We start from the raw sequence: 24,347 nt of genomic DNA on the forward strand, positions 1-24,347 counted from the left end.
TCTAAGAGAAAGATGTTTACTGTAACATAATCTGGCCTTTGAATATTTTTTCTGAATTATTATACAATCTTGCACTTGAAGTTGATCTGTCAAGTGTAAAGTATATAGAAGAGATTCTGTACATACAGGCATTTATGCAGTTGCATGATAAGGAGTCTAAACAGTCAGAAACTAAGTTGAAGGTGCCCAAAATTACTGCCTTTGGTATGCAGTATAGCAGGACACCAGAGGAAATCCTGATCCCAGCAGCCGCAGATCATTTCACGGTGGTTTAAGAATGCCAGTCCTAAGCTGGGGGAAAGAAATCCCAGAAAAGCTGCCTGGACTGTAGAAAAAATGGGCAAAGAGAATCTGGTCTCTGCCCTGCCTTCTAGTCCCTTTTGCCCATGGTGGGGGTAGGAAGTGGAGGCAGCTGGTCAGAAAGAAGGTGGCAGTAAGTTCCAGCAATGTCAGCTTATGATCAAGGGATAGAAATAGTCTCCCCTTTTAAGGTCTGAAAGGACACTATTTGGCCAGGGGATATACATCACTGGGGCAAAGCAATTTTTGCTATAACTATATCCCATAAAACTAAATGCATGGAGAGCCTGGCAGGGTAAATAACTGCAAAAAGAAAAGGAAAAAAACCCTGCTTTGTTGGCAGCTTCTGCAAAAGGATCTTCAAGAAAGCCTACAGAAAAGAAAGGAAATGGCCTCCTCCATTGAATACATTGAATAGCAATATGCCTAATGTCAGAAAAAGGCCTAAAAGGAGCTTCTGGGTTCAATTGACAGTGGGGAATTCACTTAAAGTTGATGGTATTTTGATAATGATAAGTTTAGGTAATTTTAGGTTTGTAAAAATGTTTTTTAAGTAAAACTTAAGTTTTTAAAATAAAACTTATTTTATAGAAATAACAAATTTGGTTGGTGTTTATTCATGTCACTTGATGTTTTATAGCTCGATAAAGTAACCTGTTGTCAATAGGTGATATACAAAATTTTGTCTTACTGTGTACACTGGGATGTGAATTTGTATTTTTGAAAGGCAGTAAGAAAAGCCAGATTTTTTCAAAAGTTAAGAATGTGGAACATGAAAACATTCTGCCAATTTTTCCACAAAAAGAAAGTTAAGAGCTCTCTTATCCTCTCTGATTATGTTTCAGATGTAATGTTTCATTATGTTAACCGATACTTAGATAGACTCAGAAAATGGTACATGAGAAATTTGTAGAATAATATGAAAAAATGGGGCAAGTATCAGATTAAGAAATAAAACACATTTTTAAGATTTGTCAAGGGGCCAGCCAAACCTGACTTAAGGCTCTGCCTCTCATCTTACTCCATGTAAGAAATGGTTCTGAGGAAGCTAGAATTAAGCATATTCAAAGTTGTATTCAAAAGAGTATTTTGGTCTAAAGATTACTGTGATCTCGAGCCAGCATAGTGGTGCACGCCTGTAACCCCAGAAGCTCTGGAGGCTGAGACAAGAGGATAGAGATTTCAAAGTCAACCTCAGAAATGGTGAGGCACTAAGCATCTCAGTGAGACCCTATCTCTTATAAAATACAAAATTGGGCAGGAGATGTGGCCCAGTGGCTCAGTGGTTGAGTGCTCCTGAGTTCAATCCCTGGTCTCCCTCTCGCTCCCCCCAAAAAGATCACTATGGTCTCGAAGTAAACTGGATAGAATTAAAAGCTTAAGTAAATCTTAGGTAAATTGTAAAAGGTATTTAGGTTTGTAAGAGGTTTGTTTTAATTTTTTTATACAATGTTTATATGATTTTAAAGTAAAATTTATATGTAATTGAGTTAATAAATATATGAATCTTTGTGGATGTGAAATAGATACCCAAGATGTATTAGTGATGTTATAAAAATTATGCTTCTTGGTTCAAAGCTATTATGTAAATTGTTTTTGGTTTTGTGAATTTTATTTTGTATTGTCCTTATAGAACTTTATAACTGTTTTCTTTTAGCGTTTTGCAGAAATACTACTTTTGAGGTGGGGGATACTGGGGATTGAACCCAGGGGCACTCAACCACTGAACCAAATCCCCAGCCCTATTTTTATTTAGAGATAGGGCCTTACTGAATTGCTTAGCACCTCACCATTGCTGAGGCTGGCTTCGAACTCTCAAACCTCCTGTCTCAGCTTCCCAAGCTGCTGGGATTACAGGCATTTGCCACTGCACCTGGCCAGAAATAGTTCTTCTAACAACCTGAATTAATTTGAGACAATAATTCATTGTATGCACAAATGATGCAGATGGGAGCATAACTCTTGGATCATCAATGCTATTTATTCAGCTGTGAAGTCAATCAGTCAGGAATTGGAGGGGCTAATTTTTTAGGGTAGAAAATGGCCACCAGTTACTGGAAAGGTTTGGGTGTTTATAGGACACACTGGCAGTTGACTTAATCATTGGAGATTTTAACAGAACATGTCAGTTTGGGCATTCAGGAAAAAAGATGTATAAATTTGAAACTTGATTTTACTGGAAAAGGATGGAGGGTCCAGAGCTCAGTTTTCATTCAGTGCTTATCTTTTACTTTGGGGATCATCATATTATCACTGAGATAGGATTAATTTATGGCTTCATTGTCACAGGAAAGAATTTATGATGAACACAGCCTAATTCCATCTTAAGACTGGGAGCCATTAATAAACCTAGCCTAACTATCTTAAGATTGGGAGCCATCTTGCCACAAAGGCATGAAAAGTTAATTTCTGTTTTACTATAAATTACTGCAATTTCTAAACTTGCTTGGAATGCCTGCCCATGCCTTGAACTCCCCCATGCCTGGTTTTACCTGACCAGATAACAACCATTTCTGAATCCTTAGTGATGCCTCATAAATTCTGATATTGGGATCTAAATTTACTCCCTAAGTGCTGAACCATTTAGACCATTAACCTACTACCTGTTTTGTATTATGCTTGTCAAAATCCTGTTATCTATAAATTCTCAAGACACCCCCCCTTTTGCAAATTTTTGTACTATAAAACTGTGCTCCTAGCGAGCTGAAGTGCTGTCTTCTATTCCTGCAGGTTTCAGGAGAGACAGCCCCAGCTGGCAGGAATTACAAGCTTGCTTTTATTTGATTTAAATTGGAGTCAGTTGTCATTTCTTTGCATCATGGTTTAACACCATCTTATCAAAAGTTTTATTTCTGTTTTCTGTAAGAGAACTAGGATTTCTATTTGGCCTGGCCATATTTTGATGTTTTAAACTTGCTTGGAATTCCCACCTGTGCCGTGAACTCACCAATGCCTGCCTGGCTTACCCTAATCAGATAACAACCCTTTCTAAAAACTTAGTGGCACCTCATAAATTCTGATGTTGGGAGCTGAATTTATTCCCTACCTTGAAATGTTAAGCCATTTAGATCATTAACCTGCTATCTGCCTTTGTATTATGCTTGTCAAAATCTTGTTAGCTGTAAGTTCCCAAGATACCTCACTTTTGTAACTTTTTGTGCTATAAAAACTTTTTCTTGGGGGATTGATCTCTAGCCCAGGGTTTTCAGGAGAGACAGTCCTGGCCAGCTCCAGTGTACACAAATATAAGCTTGCTTTAATTTAATTTAAAATTGGAGTCAGTAGTCGTTTCTTTGTGTCATGGTTCAATATTTACTGGGAAAGGATTGATGTTTGCCCTCTTCCAAGGGATTGCCATTTTAGGATTGATGTTTGCATCCTTCCCAGGAATTGTCTTGTCACTTTTTTATAGTGGGCCACAAACAAGAAATGTTAACACTATCTATTTCTACAAGAGTTGATTTAGTGATTTCATTGTGAACATAATAAAAAATAGAAAAGGATTTATTGGAGGAAGTATCAATGTTTGCCTTCTTCCTCCCAGAATCATTCTGTGTGCAACTATTATGTTCAGGATTTTGTATTAATATTGAGTAAAAATATCTTACAGTCTTCAAAAAAAGTAACATTATTACCTCATTTTTTAATCAATTGAGTAATATATTATTTATTTCTGGCTTTATAATACAGTTATGTTGATAGAAATAATCATTTTATCAGATATGGAGAACAGTTAGCATGGATATCCCTTCTTCCAGGCTGCATATCTGTGGATTCAACAAAGCTCAGATTTTTTTAAAAATTGAAAGTAAATGTGTACTGAACATGAAGATTTTTTCTTGGTATTATTTTCTAAACAGTACAATTTTATTACTATTTACATAGCATTACATTGTATTAGGTATTATAAATAATTTAAAGCATACTATGATTTAAAGCATACTGGAGTGTATATGTAGGTTATATATAGTGTGTAATTTTTCATAAGGGACTTGATTAGACTTTGGTGTCAGTAAATCTCAGATGTGAAATCATTTGATATTTTGTGTGTATGTGATTGGCTATGTTACTTACTATATTTTTAAAGTTCATCCATGTGGTGGTACCATAGTTCCCTTCCCAAGTGTGAATAATATTCCCTTAGAATGAAATAATATTAATAACATGAATATATTAATAATATGAGTAATATTATTAATAATAATTTCCTGCTTTCTAAATGGCATCCTCTTGCATTGTCCTTATACAGCAAAACCAACCAGGGAGCTTGCTGGAGTCTCTATTGCTGCTGATTGCTGGGTGGGGAGCTTTCCTGATTCCCTGAAGCCCTGAGAATGAGTGAAAACAGATAAAAAGAACCAAAACTTTCATATTTTGGCCAAAATGTTGAACACTTTTAGCATTAACACAGTGACTTTAGCAAGCTATGAAAATTCTCTAGTCCTGTTATTACTGTTGGTATTATTTTGATTGCAAAAATTTCTGCTTTGATCTAAGGCAAGTGTGAACTTTCTAAGGATTAAAGATCTTAGCTAGGCACAAAAGTACACATCTGTAATCCCAGTGACTCAGGAGGCTAAGGCAGGAGGATTGGAAGTTCCAGGCCAGCCTTAGCAAATCAGTGAGAACCTCAGCAACTTAGCAAAATGCTATCTCAAAATAAAAAAGGACTTGTAATGTAGCTTGGTGGTAAAACATTCCTAAGTTCCATCACCAGCACACACACACACACACACACACACACACAAAAGTTAAAATCTTTAACATTGTAGAATGCAGCAAGAAAAGAATATTTTCCCATAGGCTTGAGTTCATTAGTCTTAATTTTGTACCAAGTTTTTGGAGAGTATTGATCCCAAGGTTGTACGGTTCATTACCCTTTCATTTGCTTCTTCTCACAGCCTCTTCAGGAATTAGAGGAGGTCAGTAAACTGGCAATTTATTTCAAGCATCATGGATCTTGAAATTCTTGATTCTTCTTTCCGTGGGCCATTTGGGTACTAGATTCTGGATTTTTTTTTAATCACAAACCACTCTTTTCAAGTTTCTTTCCCTTCAAATCACATTTTTTTTTTCAAATGCCTCTTTGGGGAGTAATACTTTGGTGGAAATCAATACCACAGTCTCAAAAAAACTTTCATTTATCAGTTGAAAGTGTTCAGTCCCCTAACTTAGTAAGGTCACTACTATGATGGTGTTTGTTCTTTGATTCCTCATCTCCAGATGACAGTTTATGATTTTTAATACATCTGCTGACCATCACTCTGAAGTCTTCAAGTAGGAGTGTACATAATAAAATTCTGACATTACAACTGAAGTGGGCTGGTTACCCCCCTCTCCAAGTCTGGATCATTAAAAAACTGAGAAGACAAAAATAGTTTTCTGTACAAGTTTTTGTCATATGTAATTATGTTCTTCAAACCTCATTACTTATTTCTGTCCTAACTTCTTTTCAACTAAAAATATTACTACCATCCATGCTCAATATACTATGTGGGACACAATGCTAATGAGCAAGCTTCACTCATCATACTTGGCCTCTTTAAACTGAAATATATGGAATGGTTCTTCTTTTTAATATATATTTCCTAGTTGTTGATGAACACACTACCTTTATTTAGTGTATGTATATTTTTTAATGTGGTGCTGGGGATGGAACCCCATGCATTAGGCAAGTGCTCTACCACTGAGCCCCAGCCCAGCCCTGGAATGGTTCTTTTCTTGAAAGTGGGAAACACAGGACAAACTAGCCAGGAAAGTGGGTCTGTAGACTCCCTCCCTTGCATCACCAGCCCAGCCAGGTTTAAGATTCACTGACCCTGAGCATGGGAAGAAAAGAGGAACTCTAGATAGGACAGAGGGATGAGAAGGGAAGGGAGGAAACAGGAGGAGAGGCAGTGTGAGCAGGGAGACCTCTGCACCAAGCAGGAAACTGGGTGTGGGGTTGGGGTGCCCCAGAAAGTGTGGAGCTGGACCCTGTGGCTGGAACCTTGCTCAGGATGCTGGCTCTTTCCTCTACACAGACCTGCTGCACAGTTGTGGTGGGGAATACTTGTGAGTACAGGATCTTATAAAATTTATATTGAAAACTTAGAAATTGTTCTGATATTGTTAATAAATATTTACAAATGTAATCACTGGCCTGTTTCTGAAAATGAGGCATTAGCCACCACTAAGATAGCATTGTTTTACAGTAGTTTTTCTCTTGTCACATCTGACATATATAAATCATGCTTGTTGATTTATGTGAGCCCAAATCTAAGCTGCTGGTTTGTCTAGTCTTTGAGAAAATTCAAGTTCTAATAAAACCTAAAATTAGTATGAGAATATTGAGACAGAAAGTGAGCAAACAGCATGAAACTATAGAAATGGCAGAAAGAGCTCCATAAACTCAACAAGCTGAAACAACCATTTACTTGTCTGAGATTTTATTAGTGGGACTGTAAAGGCCAGTCACAGAAGAGAAGGGAGGAGAGAGAGAGAGAGAGAGAGAGAGAGAGAGAGAGAGAAAGGGGAAAGAGAGAGTGCAAACAGGGTGTTGATATTTATGGGCTCAATGCGAGATGAAGAGGAGCATGGCATTGGCTGAGAGCTCGTGCCACTTCAGGGATTGGAGGTGCACCATTCAAAGTTCGTGCCATTCACAGGAATTGGAGGTGATGGTTCACATGCCATTCAATGCATCATGGACCTGAACTCCTGGAAGAGAAGCACTCCAGTGCCATCTTTACCAACATTCTTCCCTTTTTTATTTTGGTTTGGGGGCGCCGAGTTCGATCTGGCTACTTCCTGCTGAGTAGGGGCATCATTTAGAGAGAAGGAGATAGATCAGTTGGTTGGAGAAGGAGGGCCAGGAGGCCCCATATCCATGCACTAAAGGCATGGATTTCCTCAGGGGAGAAATCCACGAACGTGCCCTGCAGCTATGAAAAGAAACAGCATTAATTTCGGGCATGTTGTCCAGTGTGTAGGGCTGGTAGAAAAAGGCCTATGCCCAGGAGAAGGCAGATTAGAACATATAAAGCTGAAAACCAAGGGCTTATTTCTTTGGAATGGTGGGGTAGAGATGAACCTTTGATGGAGTTGTCATTTGATATCTTCATCTTTCAGCACTTGGTCGAGGTTTCTTGGGATGTGTGGAGGTGAGTGTCATCTGGCTCATTGGCAAGTAGCTGGTAATCCCTGAGGAGGAGCTAATTGAAAATTTGGTTAGAGGTTTTGTTAATTTGTCCTTGAAGAAATTTTAAAATTCAAGGAAGGAAGGCACAGAATAAGAAGACCCCAACTGGAGGTCCCAGTATCAGGAGAATCCAGTGGATGATGGGGTTTGTGAAGAGGTCCCAATAGAATTGTTGTGCCAATTGCAGCTTTCTTCTTTCTAGTTGTTCCTGTAGTTGTTTAATCTTATCTTTCACTATCCCTGACTGATTAACATAAAAATAACATTCTTCCTGTAATAACAGGCAGAGGCCTCCTTTCTCCACTGTAAGTATATCTAAGCCTCAGTGGTTTTGTAGGACTACTGCCGCCAGGAGATCTAATTGATTTTGGAGGGTAAGTATGAACTCTGTCACCTGTTGGAGGTCATCTATGAATAATTTGGACAATTGATCATAGTATGTGAGAGAGGTAACCAAACCCACTGTACCCATTGCCAAACCTGCTGTAATTCCTAAAGTACCAATGAGAGGTATTAATTGGATCACCCGTTTGGGTCTTATGTGTGTCATGAGGGGGATTGGCATTTCTGTATCTCCTGGAACTATGTCTACATAGGGAAATAAGAAAACAAGAGTACATGTGCCTGCCCATTCAGGGTGCAGACAGGTATACAGTCATCCCACATAAGAGTGATGCCTTGGAGACTGGTGGGCAGTGGGCCTTACTACCTTTTGGTAGAGAGGTTTTTTGTTGACATTGCTTCTCAGATAAGTCTCCTACTGGTATGTTTCCTGATGACTGAAAACTTAATGGAGCAGCCTGGTAGAGAGGGACACCTGAGAGTTTGGCTGTGGCGTCTTGGATTGAAGAGGCCTCTTTGAGTGCAGCCTGAAAACTATTTATCGGGTTTGCTATTAGTTTTGGGGATTCAATTCTAGCCTGCAAACACAGCCAACATTGCTGTACATAGTTTGTATTATTAGTAGCCTTTAACAGATTGAGAGAGATATTGACAAGTTTATGAGAGAGAAGAGGTTCTTTGACTATTTTTGCCTTAAACAAGTCAGGCAGCCAATTGGGTATATCAATTGTTCTCTTCCAGCAATTCTTTCTATTGAATGTCCAGCCACTTGGGCATGGTGTGGGAGGAACCAGGCCTGGGTTTTTCCCAATGGCCATCCAGTATCTATTGTTATTGTGTTCAGAGGCCTAGGGATCATCGTGATAACAGTCTTTTGAGGGGTTTCATTGAAGAATTTAAAATTCTTCTTAGGAGGAGTTTGGCTACAGTTTGTGGGACAGGATAGTACAGGGTTTAACCTTCCCTGCACTACACTTTGAAAGAGAGTTAGCAGGTATAAAGCCAATAGACATAGGTCTAAAAAGGATGTGGGTGTACTGTGTTGCCATGGGTTCCTAGATCCTATCAGGAGAATCATTCTTATGTATATTCTTTTCCTCTGGAATGGAAGGGAGGGTGGTGTATGACTGTGAAAAAAAGAGCTTTAGAGGGTTATCTGGGGATATCTCACAGGTAAATCTGGGTGATTGTGGGGGTCCTGCAAGGTTGGGAGCTGTGGTGAGATTGTCCTCTGGAGGGCTTGCTGCCGGTTTTAACCTGGAAATATGAATCAGGGGTTAGTTTCTTTCCTTCCTGTTGGAGTTTTGCAGCATTGGGTGTACACAGGACTACCTATATTGGCCCTTCCCATTTTGGGGTTAGGGGGGGATCTTTCCCCTGGGTAAGAAAAGTAGACCCATTCTCCTGGTTTGAGCAGAAAGGAGGCAGCTGAGTTCTCTGGATCCAGAAACAGCAAATCTTGTTGCTTCCATAGCTCAGAGCATATAAGGAAGAGGAGAGGAAGAGCATATTGGTCGGGGAGGGGCCAAGGCTTTGGTGAAATTCCCAGGGGGGGAGAAGAGGACAACCATACATTATCTCAAAGGGGGAGGCAAGGGATGGCTTTTTTGGTAAAGCCCTCAGGCATAGTATGGCAAGAGGGAGGAGTTTAACCCAATCTAAGTGAGTCTCTAAAGATAGCTTCATTATGATGACTTTCATTGTGTGGTTGGCTTGCTCAACCTTACTTGAGGCTTGGGGGTGATAGGGACAATGAAAGTGCCATGGGATGGACAATGTCTTTGCCACATTCTGGGTTACTTGACAGACAAATTCAGGCCCATTTGGGGATTGGATTGAAGCGGGCATCCCAAACTGAGGTATTACTTCAGTTAGGAGGATGTTAGCCACCGTGGTAGCCTGCTTATTTGAGGTGGGGAAGGCCTCTACCCAACCCGAGAATGTGTCTATTGAAACTAGTGTGTATTTGAAGTTTTTTACTCTGGGCATGTTGGTAAAGTTGATTTGCCAATCTGCTCCAGGAATATGGCCCCTAGCCTGATGAGAAGGGAATTTTCTGGGTTTTAAAGATGTATTGGGATTCACTCTTTTGCATACCTGGCATGAGGCTGTGATTTGTTGTAGCTCTTCTTTATTCTGGGGAGTCAGAGTAAAGAAAGAGTGGAGAAAGGCTTTGAGAGTCTGTGGACTGGTGTGGAAAATGGAGTGGAGATGAGTAAAGAGGGCATATTTTGGTGGGTCTCCATTATTGGGTATTGTTGGAGAACATATGGCAATGAGAGATCTGCTGGGGTCTGAAAAGGCAGCTGATCTGGATGCCTGATCTGCTTTTGAATTTCCCTGTGTGATGGGGGAGGAGTCATTTTGGTGTGATATGCAATGGACAACTCCAAGTTTTTTAGGAAGCTGGGAGGCTTGTAGTAGCTGGTTGATGTATGTGGAGATGGATATAGAGATGTCCTTTGAGTTCAGGAGACCTCTCTCCTTCCAAATTGCTGCATGAGATAAAAGAATGTGGAAAACATATTTGGAACAAGTATAAAGGGTAAGATTTTTTTCCCACTGCCAATTCGCAGGCTCACATTGCAGCTACCAGCTCAGCCTGTTGGTTGGTGGTATTTACAGGCAGGAGATTGGCTTCTATTACTCATTATAGGGACACTATGGCATATCCAGCTTTTCTGATCCCCTCATGCATAAAGGAGCTACCATCAGTGAACTGGGCATAATCAGATTGGTCTAGAGGTTCCCTCAGTGATATTAGTTGGGCATGGGAGGAAGTTTTCTAGAATTTCCCTGCATTTATGTATTGGGGATTGTGTTTGACCTTGAGCCTGAGTGGGTAACAGAGTTACTGGGTTGAGAGGGGCACAGGTTTGGAAGGACACGGAGGAGTTATAGAGGAAAGAGACCAGAGAGAGAGAGAGAGAGAGAGAGAGAGAATTTGACAGGGAGGGAAGGTTTGCAGTCCTTTGTACATTAGCAAGTCCTTGAGGTGATAAGGAGAAGTGACAGTGATTTGAGCTCCAAAGGTAAACTTTTGTGATTCTTTTTAATAAAACATAGGAGGCCGCTAGGGTGCAGAGACCAGGAGCTCATCCCCCAGACAGTTGGATCTAATTGTTTTGAGAGGTATGCCACCAGAGCAAAGGTGGGCCCATACATTTGTCCCAGCACCCCCAAGCCTTGCCCTTTGTTTTAATGGACATAGAGAGTAAAAGGTCTATTAATATCTGGCAGGTGTACAGCCAGTGCTTTTAAGAGGACCTTCTGGAGGGTTCTGAAATGTGGTGCTAAATTGGGATCCAGAGACCAACACGTGGGTTAAACATTTTCGTTGTCTAGGGGGTATGTAAGCCAATCCTGGGTACAGAATTTTATGAGCCTTTTTGGTTTAATATCAGGGGCCAGGCTCAGGGTTTTCAAATTATGTTTATGTTCCCCAAAACTCTCTCAGAACCAAGAATGTGGCCCCAGTGTCTACCAAAAAGTTTATGGGATTCCCATCCACTCGGATAACCACCCTGGGTTCCTGCTTGGTGATTGAATAGGTTGGGACAGAAGACCCAGAGCCCTGTCAATCCTCCGCTGCTTGTTTCCTTTTGCTGGATCATATAGTGGTCTGACAAGTAATGAGTAATTTGGTACCCATGCCCTAAAATAGCCTGCCAGACCCAGGAATGAGAGAATCTCCTCCTTAGCTTTTGGTACTGGAAGGCTTTCAATAGGCCTTTTATATTTGTTGTGATAGCTTTCTTCCCTTGGGAAATGTGGAACCCTAAGTAAACAACCTGAGAGAGAGAGAGAGAGAGAGAGATGCACTTTTTGCAGAGAAACCCTGTATCCTTGTTGAGCAAGGAAATTCAGGAGGGTGGATGTGTCAGACTTTGAGGTTTCTAATGAGGGACTACAGAGGAGGAGGTCATCAACATATTGTAGGAGGGTTGAGTCAGGGCATAGAGCAAAAAAACCCTCAAGATCTCCAGCAAATACTTGTCCAAAAATATGTGGGCTGTCTCAAAATCCATGGGGCAGGAAAGTCCAGGTTAACTATGTGGAATGTCTAGTTTCTGGATCAGTCCAGGTTAAGTCTTGGGAAGAGACAGATAGTGGAATCAAAAAGAAGGCATCTTTAAGATCAATAACTGAAAAACAGGTGGAGTTTGCAGGAATAAAGGAAAGGATAGTTTAAGGGTTTGGAACCAGGGGACATATGGGCCTGTTTGAAGAATTTATTAACCTTAAGTCCTTCACCAAACGGTATGTTCCATTAGGGTTTCTTTTACTGATAAAATTGGGGTATTGAATGGAGAGTGTGTGGGATGGAGGAATCCTTTTCTTAGTAAGCTCTGAATGATTGGCTTTAGGCCCTTAAGACTGGCCATCGACAGTGGGTATTGGGCCTGGTTTGGGAAGTGGTTAGGGTCTTTAAGATGCACTTCCATGGGAGAGCAATTTGCAGAGGACAGGGTTTCAGTGTCCCATACAATTGGATCTACTATTTTACAGGGGAGGGGAAAATGTGTGTTCTGGTGGTTGTTGGGGTCTACACATCAGACACAAAGAGGTAAAGTCTCTTCTTCATTGGGGAGTAAAGCCATGATGAAGATATGAGTAGGGGAGGACACTAAGGGTAAGGTTATGGAGGCCTTCAAGATACATAATCTATCCGTTCCCAGCCTTCAAGATATATAATCTATCCGTTCCCAGCAAGAGGACTGGACACTGAGGCATAACAAAAAAATGGTGTGAAAATGAGAACTCAGATAAGGAGCAAGTGAGGGGAGGAGTTCTGCATGGGATGATGGTTTGACCCCCTCCCTACCCCCAAAATAGGAGATTTGGAGGGATAGGTAGTTCCCCAAAACTCTCTCAGAACCAAGAATGTGGCCCCAGTGTCTACCAAAAAGTTTATGGGACGCCCATCCACTCAGATAACCACCCTGGGTTCCTGCTTGGTGATTGAATAGGTTGGGACAGAAGACCCAGAACCCTGTCAATCCTCTGCTGCTAGTCCAAGCAAGTCACTGGTGGGGTGACTGACCTCAGCTCCCCTCCGAGAATTGGGGCAGTCTGATCCCCAGTGGCCAGGATCTGGGGCATGGTCTGGCTGGTGCCTTGGGGTTAGGGCAAGCCTTAGCCCAATGTCCTTCATTACCACACTTAAAACAGGGCCCAGGGGGTCCTCATTGTGGGAGTTGTTGTCTCCCCCTTTCCATAGGTTGGAAGGAGCCCTGTGACACCTGAGCCAACACCTGGAATTTTTGGCATTTTGCTCTTTCATCTCTGCTATGGTAGACCTTGAAGGCCATGGCCAACACCTCGGTCTGAGGAGTCAAGTGTTCCCTCTCTAATTTTTTTTTAGCTTTTCCTGGATGTTGGGGTAGCTTTGTGAGAAAGAATAGGTCATAAGAAGTTTCCTCCCATCCGAGCATTCAGGGTCCAAATTAGTGTACTGAAGGAGAGCCTTTGTTAGTCGGTCTAGGAAGGCTGAGGGGTTTTCATTCTTCTCGTGGATGACTTCCTGGAGTTTATCAAAGTTAATAGCCTTTTGTGCTGCCTCCTTTAGGCCAGCTATGAGACAGGTAATAAGGTGGTCCCTGTGTGCCAGGTCTTGAGGGTCATTATAATCCCAATGGGGGACTTGGTCTGGAATCACCTGGGCTCCTAGGGGATGGTAGGCATCAGTCTGATAAACCTAGTCTGCATAGGCCCTAGCCTGGTCTCAGACCCTTCTCCTTTCCTCAAGGAGGAGAGTATTGGACAGAATCATATAGAGATCATGAAAGGTGAGGCTATAGGCTTGAGTTAAGTATTGAAACTCTTTAATATAAGAGACAGAGTTTGCAGTGTAAGATCTCAATTTTTTTTCTACTTGAGAAAGGTCAAGCATAGAAAAAGGAATATAAACCCTTAAAATCCCATCCAGCCGGGTGACTTCTCAAAGGGGGGCCATAGCATGTGAAGTTTGAGTTGGGTGATGAGATGTGGTGACTTGTGGGTTAGGTGCTGTATTCGTGCATGAATGGATAGCTGAATGGGTGGCGGGTGGACTAAACTGAGGTGGAGGGACCAGAAAGAAGAAAAGGAAGTGGGAGGAGTTTGTGTGGAAGTGTCGGGAGGAAGAGGAGAGGGAGTGTCTGCAGAAGAAGCCACCGATGTAGAAGATGGGGAAGTGGGAGGGGGTGAAAGTGGGGAAAGCGGGGATGAGGGTGGGGGAGAGTGGTATGGAAGCGGTTCTTCAGCTGGGTCAAAGGTGGAGGAAGAGAGCAGAGAAGAGGAAGAAGGAGGAGAAGGTGTGGAGGCAGAGAGTAAAGAAGAAGAGGAGGAAGGAGGTTTGAGAGCAAGGAGTAGCTGTTGAGGCTTGCATTGGGTGCAGAGATTTGGATGAGATCGAAGCAGGGGAAAAGCCTCCACATAGGGAATCTTGTTCCACTTCTTTGATAGCTCACAGTAATTAAAATGATCCTAGAGTAAATTGGGATCCAGAGACCAACAAGTGGGTTAAACATTTTCATTGTCTAGGGGGTATGTAGGCCAATCCTGGGTACAGAATTTTATGAGCCTTTTTGGTTTAATATCAGGGCCCAGGCTCAGGGTATTCAAATCATGTAAGAGGCACTGCAAGGAAATAGACAGAGATGAGAAATTTCCCATGCTGGAAGGGTGAGATGGGAGTCAGAGAAAGAGTAAGAGAGAAGGAGAGAGAGAGAAAAGCTGGGCTGTAAAGAGCTTCCTGGAAGCTCCAAAGTGGATGGAGGGACAAGTGGGCATCCCAAAAATGGCCGACCACTGCAAGGAAATAGACAGAGGGCACTGCCTGGTTGTCACAGGGGAGTGAGATCTGTGAGAGCCAAATAGGGCTGGGGCTGCAGGCAACCTGACATCAGGAGAGTTTTTCAAGTGGAACAAAAAAGTCAGAAAGAGACTGTTGGAATGGAGTTCAGGGGGAACGAAGTTCTTGGGGGAACGGAGTCAGAACTCAGGTGAGATGGACTGTAGCAACTGTGCTAACCCGTCCATGAAAGCCAAGAGTGGGGGGAGATGAAGGAATTAGAAAGGGAGAATTAATCCTATGTCCCAGGTGGTTGATTCCCAGGGTATCCTAGCAGAGCACCCGGGGTCCACTGTGACCCTGATGGGTCTGGGTGGGGTATATTCCCCCCTTAAAACACCCAGAGGGATTTCCGGACACTCAATGACAAATTCCCTCATTCTGGTGAGTTAGGGTTCAGGCATTCATGGGATGGGGGTACTCAGCAATCCACAGGCTGGTGGTGGATGTCAGGCAGGTGATCAGAGAAGTGGACTGTGACAGGAATAGTTGGGCTTGGAGTTTGGGAACAGGGTTCCTCCTTGAGCAATGGGGATCCCTGTCCCGGGTTTCAGCACCAATTTAGGAACGGCAGGAAAAACTCAGTAAACTCAACAAGCCGAAACAACTGTTTACCTGTCCGAGATTTTATTAGTGGGACCATATCAGACAGTTGCAGAGGAGAAGGATGTCAAGAGAGAGAGAGAGAGAGAGAGAGAGAGAGAGAGAGAGAGAGAGAGAGAGAGAGAGAGAGAGAGAGAGAGGATGGGAGAAGGGGAGAGGGAGACAGAGAGAGAGAGAGAGAGAGCACAAACAGGGTATTGATATTTATGGGCTCAATGTGGGATGAGGAGAAACAGGGCATTGGCCCAGAGCTCATGCCACTTCAGGGATTGGAGGTGCACCATTCAAAGTTCACGCCATTCACAGGGATTGGAGATGATGATTCTTGCCCCATTCAGTGCATCACGGACCTGAGCTCCCGGAAGAGACGTGCTCTGGGTGACATCTTTTCCAACAGAAAAGTGAGAAGAGAGTGCCACTGTGGTCACTTCATACCATTTTATTATAATATTGACTTATTAGAAGATAGCAAATGCTCTGTAATTTTTAAAAATTTGTTGACTGAGTAAATGAACACATGCCATATGCAGAAAAGCTGAAGATGTAGTGACAGGAAATGAAACTACATCTCCAAAACTACAACTAAGAAATTCAGTAGGTGTGATCCTGAGAGTCTAAAATATGGAGGGGTACTACATACCAGGATCAGGAAGATTCCAGGGAAAATCAGGGACAGAACCCCATGACTGGTTGGTGAAACACTCTGAATCCTCCCACTCTGCTTGTTGACCAGATGATAAAAGAGCCTGTCCTCAGCTCTGTGAAAGACAGACAAGTACATGGGGTATAAAGAAGGATCACAGTTCTAAGGTTGAACACACAACGGAGAGTCACCAAGTGTTTCAAGAAGGTATGCCCCATGGGGAGTGGGAAGAATTAAATGGTAACTGAATGATGATAAATAATAAATATATATCAGAATAAAATGATGCAGAGATTAACAGAACTCCTGAGCAAGGAGACACTCAAAGTTTTGAAGCATTTTTATTTCAGAATTGCTAAGGGAGTCAATTTCAAAGATTCATACTACAGAAATGAAACATAAAGTATATGAGGTAATATGATAATTAACTTGATTTAGTCATCCCAAATGTATACATATCAACGAATTACATTTTACCCCATAAATACATATAATACCTGTTAAGAAAATATAAAATTAAGTGGACCATGTTTTAATTCATAATTTGGGCTTGAACCAGAAGGCTGGGACCTCTTCTTAAAACTAGGACCTCTAAAAGGCAAGATCCCTGAAAGTGATGTAGAAAAATAACTTCTCCTACAGAGTATTTGTGGGGATGGTTCTGTTCTTGCCTTTACCTCCATTCAGAATCAAGGACAAAATCAAAATCAAAAATATCTCCAGTGAATTTTTGAATAGTAAATTGAGACCAGCTTTTTAAGAATGCCAACTATATTTTCAAGGTGTGACCTTAGATTCATAAACTAGGTTTTGTAAGGAGTCTTTAGTTGGGAGGCACCTGGCCAACCAAAAATTTTACTTGGTTCTAAGTACTGATGTAGTTTATGTTCTCTTCTCCAGGCTGAGAGCTTTCCACCATCATCATCTGTCTGTTCCCTAACACTGACAGACTGATGTCTAGGAAACATGAACGCACAACAATAAAATCAAAACACATGATGAAATGAACTACCCTGAAGTAGAACCAGTGCAAGTAAACTACAGGGTGAGACCAAAATACATGTAAGTGTCGAAGATAGAGTATTAAATGCTTTATATATTTAAAAATTAAAAGATAGAAAAAATGGAGAGAATATTTTATTTTATTTTTTTATTTTTGGTACTGGGGAATTGAACCCAGAGGTGCTTTTCCATTGAGTCACACCCTTTTAAAAATTTTTAAATTTTGAGTGAGGATCTCATTAAATTATTTAGAACCTTGGTAATTGCTGAGGCTGGCTTTGAACTTGTGATCCTCCTGCTTCAGCCACCTGAGCTCCTGGGACTACAGGCCTTCACACTTTTATAGGATTACACACCTGGCTAAAGAAAATGATTGTTTCATGGAAAGTTTTTAGGCACATACTGAAGTTTTTAATTACTATTTAAATAATTTTAGGTAAACATTGCATTAAATAAGGGAACTATAATATAACAAAAATCCAGTGTATTAAACTAAAAATAATTTCCCATAAATTAGTTACATTAAAATTTTCAGTATCATTTGGATCCAAATTCTGTAAAATCAAGTCAAATTCTTCTTTTTTCTTTATATTTTTTTACATTTATTGAATACTTCAAAGAAATTACTGTCCATTTTGATTTAAAAAGATATGATGTTTTATGGCAGATTCACTTATAAATATGCTTGGTAGGAATGGATTGATTGCACTTGCTCCTAGAAGCTGACATAAAACCATATCACAGCCCCAAATCCAGTATTTTCTTCCCATGAAGAGACAGTGACCACAAAGACCACATGAGGAAAATCACATGCTTCATTAGAAACAGGAGCCTTCCCAGGAGCAGCTCCTCAGACAGAAAGGAGTCTGTTCTCCAGGAATACGCCCACAGTTAGCAGGAAACTGGTTTTCTCAAAGAGAGAGGAAGGGGCAGGAGAACAGGAAGGAAACAACAGACAGAAATAAGTACATCAAAATCTCAAAACAATGCAAGACAATTTATATGGGCAGTTTTAGAACCTCCTAGTTGATTATTTGAAATACCAAATACATATTTCTTGGCAACAGCATTCTTCTGTTTTCGTATTTTATTATAAAGCAGGGAGTCTCTAACTTAGGGAGTCTAGCTTTGGCATGTTTTTTATGTTGTTTTAATTCTCCTCAATCAAAATGCTCCAATTACCAAACATTCATTCCAAGAGAGTAAATATGAAAAGAAATTCTCATGCAACCTTTTTCTTGTCCTGAATATTCAACAGTTGTTATAAATTTATTGGCCAAATGTGATAGCACAGTTGTTAAATTCTTTTAAGTATTTAAAGTCTTGTTGTCATTTAGAAAAATGTCCCTCTACATAAATGACTACCTGAACTCTTCCGTGTCTTTCCTGGTCTTTAAAAACATTGTGTAGCAATTTTCCAATATTTCTACAATAATACAAGAGAAAAGGAATTAAATAATTTTCCCCTCAGTTTTCACTGGATAAAATTGAGGTATTGCAGGGCAAAAATTGTGTCTAAAGTTACAAAATAGATTATTCATTCACACAAGAAATATATGTTACTCTATGAGGTAGCATCTAGACACAACATTTATCGAATGAAACTATGATTTTTAAAATTAATATTGGTTATGGTTAGATATGAGGTAAACTCCAAAATTGCATATGTGAGACAATACAAGGACATTCACAGGTGAAATGAGAAATGATCACTGTTTGAGGGTTGTAACCTAATCAGTGGAGTGATCCACTGATTGGATTAACTGGTTGGTAACTGTAGGTAGCAATTAGGGTGTGGCTGGAGGAAGTAAGTTACTGGGACCATGCCTTTGGGGTTTATATTTTGTCCCTGGGAGAGAAGCTTTCTCTCTCTCTCTCTCTCTCTCTCTCTCTCTCTCTCTCTCCCCCCTCTCCTTCCTGCTGTCAAGTCCCAAGTTCCTTCTACCATGACGCTGTGCCTCACATTGTGCCCAGAGCTATGGAGTTGGCTGATCATGGACTAAACCTCTGAAACCATGAGTCAAAATAAATACTTCTGTAAGTAGTTGTTGTTAGGTACTTTGGTTACAGTGACAAAAAAAAAAAAAAAAACCTAACTAAAACAATATTATTTTTAATTGGCAAGTAATAATTGTATACTTTATGGAGTACAATCTGTTTTAATGTATAATATGGAATGATTAAATCAACATGATTACAATCACATAATTAACAGTTAATTTAGCACATACTAGATACACACACGTATGTATATGTGTGTATATAAATATATATATATATATATATGCACACATAGATAGATATACTCAAATAAATATGCACTTTTAACATGCGTTTGGGTTTCTACCATTGTAAATAATTAACAGAATTTTTGACAGTTACAAAATTTTGGTAATTCATGTGAACAAGTATGTGGACAAAACTTGTTTTCCAATTTTATGCTTGACTCTTTTTAGCAATTTAAATGTGGAATTTGGGGATTTTATGAAATCCAATAACATTTGCATTTAGACTAACAGATTGTGATCTTTGAAATTGTATACAAATTGTATACAATCAAGGTGCTCTGCAGCTGATGATCTACATAGAGTTTAAATCTTTAAAACTCAATATTAAGGGCATATCAGAATGGTTGTTTATAAGGTCTCAAAGTTAGTGTTATATAGAATATGATCATTTTAAAATGATCATATTTTGATCATGTATCAATTATTCTTTCCCAGGAAAGACTACACTGCAGAAGTCATTCTCTTTTTTTTCCTAGACTAAGCTTTGTATACCTTATTTTGGGGAATGAATCAATTATTTTCTCTCCTTTGGATGAAACTCCTGGAGTTTCTCAGTATCTCTATCAACTCAGCTGGTAGCTACAGAGAGAAGACCCACCTGCATGGGGCCCTTCTGGAGGCTTCACCATCAGGGCTCAGATTCCAGGCACAGAATCACAGTGTGAAAGCTAAAGAGTTTGTAGGACTTACAGACTCCCCAAGGGGAGTGAATAGCACATATGGAGGCTCTACTTAGGTCAGAGAGCACAGCAGAGAGGAAGAGAGGAACTTCTGTGCCTACACACTTACTGGGATGAGCTTGTGATCCAGATAGGTTCCCCAGGGGAGCTTTGACTGGTGGTTTGAAGAAATCAGGCAGTAATTCCAGGAAGTCATGATGTGACTGAGAGGGCTCCTGGGCCATGTCTAATTTTTCCCTTGAAGGGAAGCAGCTGGAAAGTAGAAGGAAGCCTCCAGAGTTGTAATCTGAGGCCACCAGCAGGAGCCATGGGGTGCCTTATAGTACTGGGAACAGTTAGGGTGACCAAGCCCTGCTTCTTGTATGAAAGTTAAACTTATACTTAAAAGTGGATGTGGAAGCAACATAAAATGATATGCACTCACTACCTAGGAAAAATGTCCTCACAGAATCATTTGTAGGGTCTTAATATGTGATGACTTGTTTCACTGTAATGAAACTAAGCAAAGCAAATGCTTTTCATTCTCACAAAACCCTGTTGGTTGTATGACCTTATTATCCCCATTGTATAGATGAGAAAGCTGAGGCTGAGGCAGGCTGAGAGACATCACAAGATCCATCAACTGGGAAGTGCTCCCCACTCATACCCTGTGTGATCTGCTTCTGGTATCTGTGTTTGGTCCTTGCCAAGGTAATTATGATTGTGGGGAGAAGGGAGTTAACCAAAGTGGTGAGAAGAAAAATGTGTGAGCACAGGAATACAGGGGAGATTTGGGGCATGGTAATCAAGGTAATCAGGGGACATTTATAAAGGAAGGCCTGCTGGGGCACAGGCTGGGAAAGGGAACAGGCTTCTTACCTTAAGCAGTTTATGGGATAATCCTCACTTGCCCCAGACCAACAGTGTGGTTCCCATTGGAGGGACCACTTTGCATGCAATAGGAATGACTCTGGCTGGTCTGCTAAATTTGTTGCATTTGAGAAATTGCCACAGTAACACTCAAGGTAGCACGGCTTGCATATAACTTTCCAGAATTCTTTGAAATGCCCATGATGCCCAGTAACTTAATGTCCCAGAAACATCCCAACTCCTTTGGGGCTTCTTAACCCTTTTTGTGTGCCAAGAACAAATATGTTCTGCAGTTTGCTGAAGCCTATGAGCACCTTCTCGGAGTAATGCTTGCATATACTGAACACCTGCAACTGGCATTACAGAGAAAAGCAATTACTGAAGTGCAGTAATGAGGGTACTAGAAATTTTAATATGGTAGGCATCCTTGGTTATTAATTAGTGTATAAAATAATAAATATGGTGGTGAGCTTAATAACTAATATTATTTTGAATATATGAGAGACACAAACAATATTTCCAACCACATGGTGATTGATATAAAAATATCTGCAATTTATGAGGATAACAATGCACAGGACATGCTGAACCTGTATGGCCTGTATACTTTCATGATTAAAATAAATGTTGAGTTTAGTTAGAGGTGAGTGAAAATAAAGATGTAATTTTTTTTACTCATGTTTGCAGAGCCCCTAAATGGTATCTGTCCCCTGTGTTAAGAATCTTGCCTGAGCCACATGGGGTACTCCTTTAAGTACTATGGACAATCTCTTGGGCTTTTGACTGGCCTTCTAATGAATCTTTAGCTCAAGTTAGGAACAATTATACCTTGAAAATATGGAGTCTTTCTGCTGGTGTTTCTTGCAGACTGCATTTATGTAGTTGTTTTTTTCCTATTTTTCAACAGTTTTTATAATGATCTCCATAAATACCTTGCATCATTTTGTCAGATGCAGTCTTAGAAACCATTATGTTTTGTTGCCATTTGATATTCTCTCTTGTTTTCTAAGTATGGCTAGTGTTTAAATATAGCATTAGTTTTTGAGCTAATAGCTAAGCAACCAGTTTTGGATCTTTTACCTACATGGCCACATATTCGGGAAGTGTTGACAGTTGCTTTTTGATCTTTTCAGTTCCTGTGTGCTTCATTTTTAAATTTTCTCCTATAAATTATAGGACCCTCAGTGCAGTGTTAACAGAAGTAGTGATGCCTGTGAGTCTTCTTCCTGATTTTAAAGAAAATCCTTCTAATATGTCCCCATTGAGTCATGTGCTGGTATCAATTTTTAGCAGCTAGAAGAGCTAACCACTAAATTTTCATGAATTGTGTAAGCCAGTGTTAAAATACAGCCATTATTTAAAATTAAGTTACACAAATGTGCAACTAAGCCAAACATATTAAAAATAAGGTAGGTGCCATAGGTAGGGATCCCACCCCAGGGCCTCTGCCACTGTAATGGCTTCAGGATGGGCCAGCAATCCCTGCTGTGCAGGAGAAGCTCTTTGTCTCTTCCTTTTGGCCAAGACCCTCCCTTCCCCCTTCCCTGGGAATGTTACTGCTGCAACTGGGTGAGCAGAGAAGCCAGGGTGTCTCTGGATGTGTGAGCCCAGTGGGGGCTCAGTCCAGTGTTGCTAGAATGGGGGAGCCAGACAGCCATAATTCTCACTTCTTGTTCTGTTTTTTTTTTTTTTTCCCTAAAATAGCACATTTTAGTTCTGGTGGTCAAGAACCCAAAAAGAGTCTTATGAGGCTAAAATCAAGATGTTGGTAGGTTTGCATTTCTTCTGGAAGCTCTAGGGGAGAATCTTTACCTTGCTTCTTCCAGTTTCTAGAGGACACCTGCATTCCTGGGCTCTTGATCACATCATTCCCACCTCAGCTCCCCTCATCGCATCTCTGAAACTGATGCCCTTGCCTCCCTATTGTAAGGACCCTTGTGATTATATTGTTCCCACAAGGATAATCCAGGAAAACCTCTCCAACCTGAAAGCCTTAAACTAATCTGCAGAGCATTTTGCCATGTGAGGTAGCATTCAGAGGTTTGGGGGCTCTGTGCCTGAGAACATAGACAGGTTAGCATTGCTCTTATTTTGCCTACTGTATCACCTCCTTCCACTGCATTCGTGCTGTATTTCTATATGGGCGAGGAGGTCTCAAATCTGAAGAGAATATGGCTAAGAATCTGGACACTTTCTTCAACTACTTATTATCATTGAACTTCTGGTCTTGGACCAAGACTTATAACCAGTTTTTCATACCTATCAATTATTTCATTCTGGTTATAAAAGGAACTACTATTATCTTTTTTTTTCAAATGAGAAGACTGGACCAGAGAGGTTAAGCAGAGTTAGTTAATTAATGCTAATTCTACTCTATAATTTGGTTGTTTGAACTGTCTTAAAGTGCTCACCTGTGAGCTGCTGCTTTGGGTCAATTCTCAATTAGGATGATAAAAATCTAACATGGAACAATGATCTTTGTTTTTGGTGGTGCTGGTGATTGAACCCAGGGCCTTGTGCACACAAGACAGGTACTCTACCAACTGAGCTACATCCCCAGCCCTAGAACAACAATCTTAACTGACAAAATAATTTTTCCTTACCCTACAATTAAGAGACTGTTCACAAATGGGACCTTATGCTCCAATAAGTCAATGTGTAAATTGTCTTAACAGAAATTGGAAGTAAAACATAAATTGGACCTTTGGGAAAAAAATACTGAATTCCTGGATCTACTGGTAAATGGGTGAACTTTTGCCAGCTCAGTTCTGTTCTACTTTGGGAGAGAGAGGAAGTCAAATGCCCTTTTTAAACTTGCTCTTTGAGATTCATCTCCTGGATACTGTTTTACAGAGTTAATATAAGAGTTGAGGCACTTGGCTGAAGATGAATATTACATAATATTAGAAGAGGTTTTTTTTTCTTTCAAAAGTCTTGACTGGCAGATTGTCCTCAATTACCACTTTTCAATCAAATCTATTTGCTTCATCAGAAATGTTTTTTACAATATCCTAGAAATTGAGTTTACTGTTGCTTGGACTCATTTGAGGATTGATGTAACTGCACTATACTTTTCAACAACCCAGACATCAAAGCAGTGTCAATATACCAGATTTAAGCAAAAAATATGTTGAAGCTCTAGCAGAGGAAAGTAAGAACAGTGGAAATTGAGACTGGTGCTTCTGTTGCAGGATATGGGATCTGAAAAGACCAATCGCTGTCCTTTTAGATGATATTTTGCAATGTTTGGTGAAGCTGGAGAACAAAGTTGGCTATATTGTTTTAATGGCTTCTCCACCAACATAACCAATGGAACTAGTGGGAATTTGGTGCCAGTAACCACAAACAAAAGGATAAATGCATCAGGCACCGTTAGATAGCAGTTGAAGATCACCCTGAGCTTCTGCATAGACTATGGATTTTATCCTATGGCAAAAGGGCTTTTTAATTGCCGTCTAGGACAAAAATAATACTTTATGTAAGCTCCATGCATTTTCAAGGAAGGTTCTGGATTCATGAAACTCTTAAATCTGTATATATAATTTTTATATGTTATTATTTTACTGTCAGGCAAGTATTATATTCTTAAAGGGAATTAGATAACATGGTTAATGTAGTAATAAGG

The 24,347-nt window shown here is 40.4% G+C and overlaps 1 pseudogene; it reads left to right on the forward strand.

The window, feature by feature from the left end:
* The first annotated feature begins 23,576 nt into the window (after positions 1 to 23,576).
* Positions 23,577 to 24,102, forward strand: LOC107159617 (annotated as a pseudogene).
* Positions 24,103 to 24,347: the final 245 nt, after the last annotated feature.

This window comes from Marmota marmota, unplaced genomic scaffold, assembly GCF_001458135.2.
Source record: "Marmota marmota marmota unplaced genomic scaffold, marMar, whole genome shotgun sequence".
In the NCBI taxonomy this organism is placed as follows: Eukaryota; Metazoa; Chordata; class Mammalia; order Rodentia; family Sciuridae; genus Marmota; species Marmota marmota.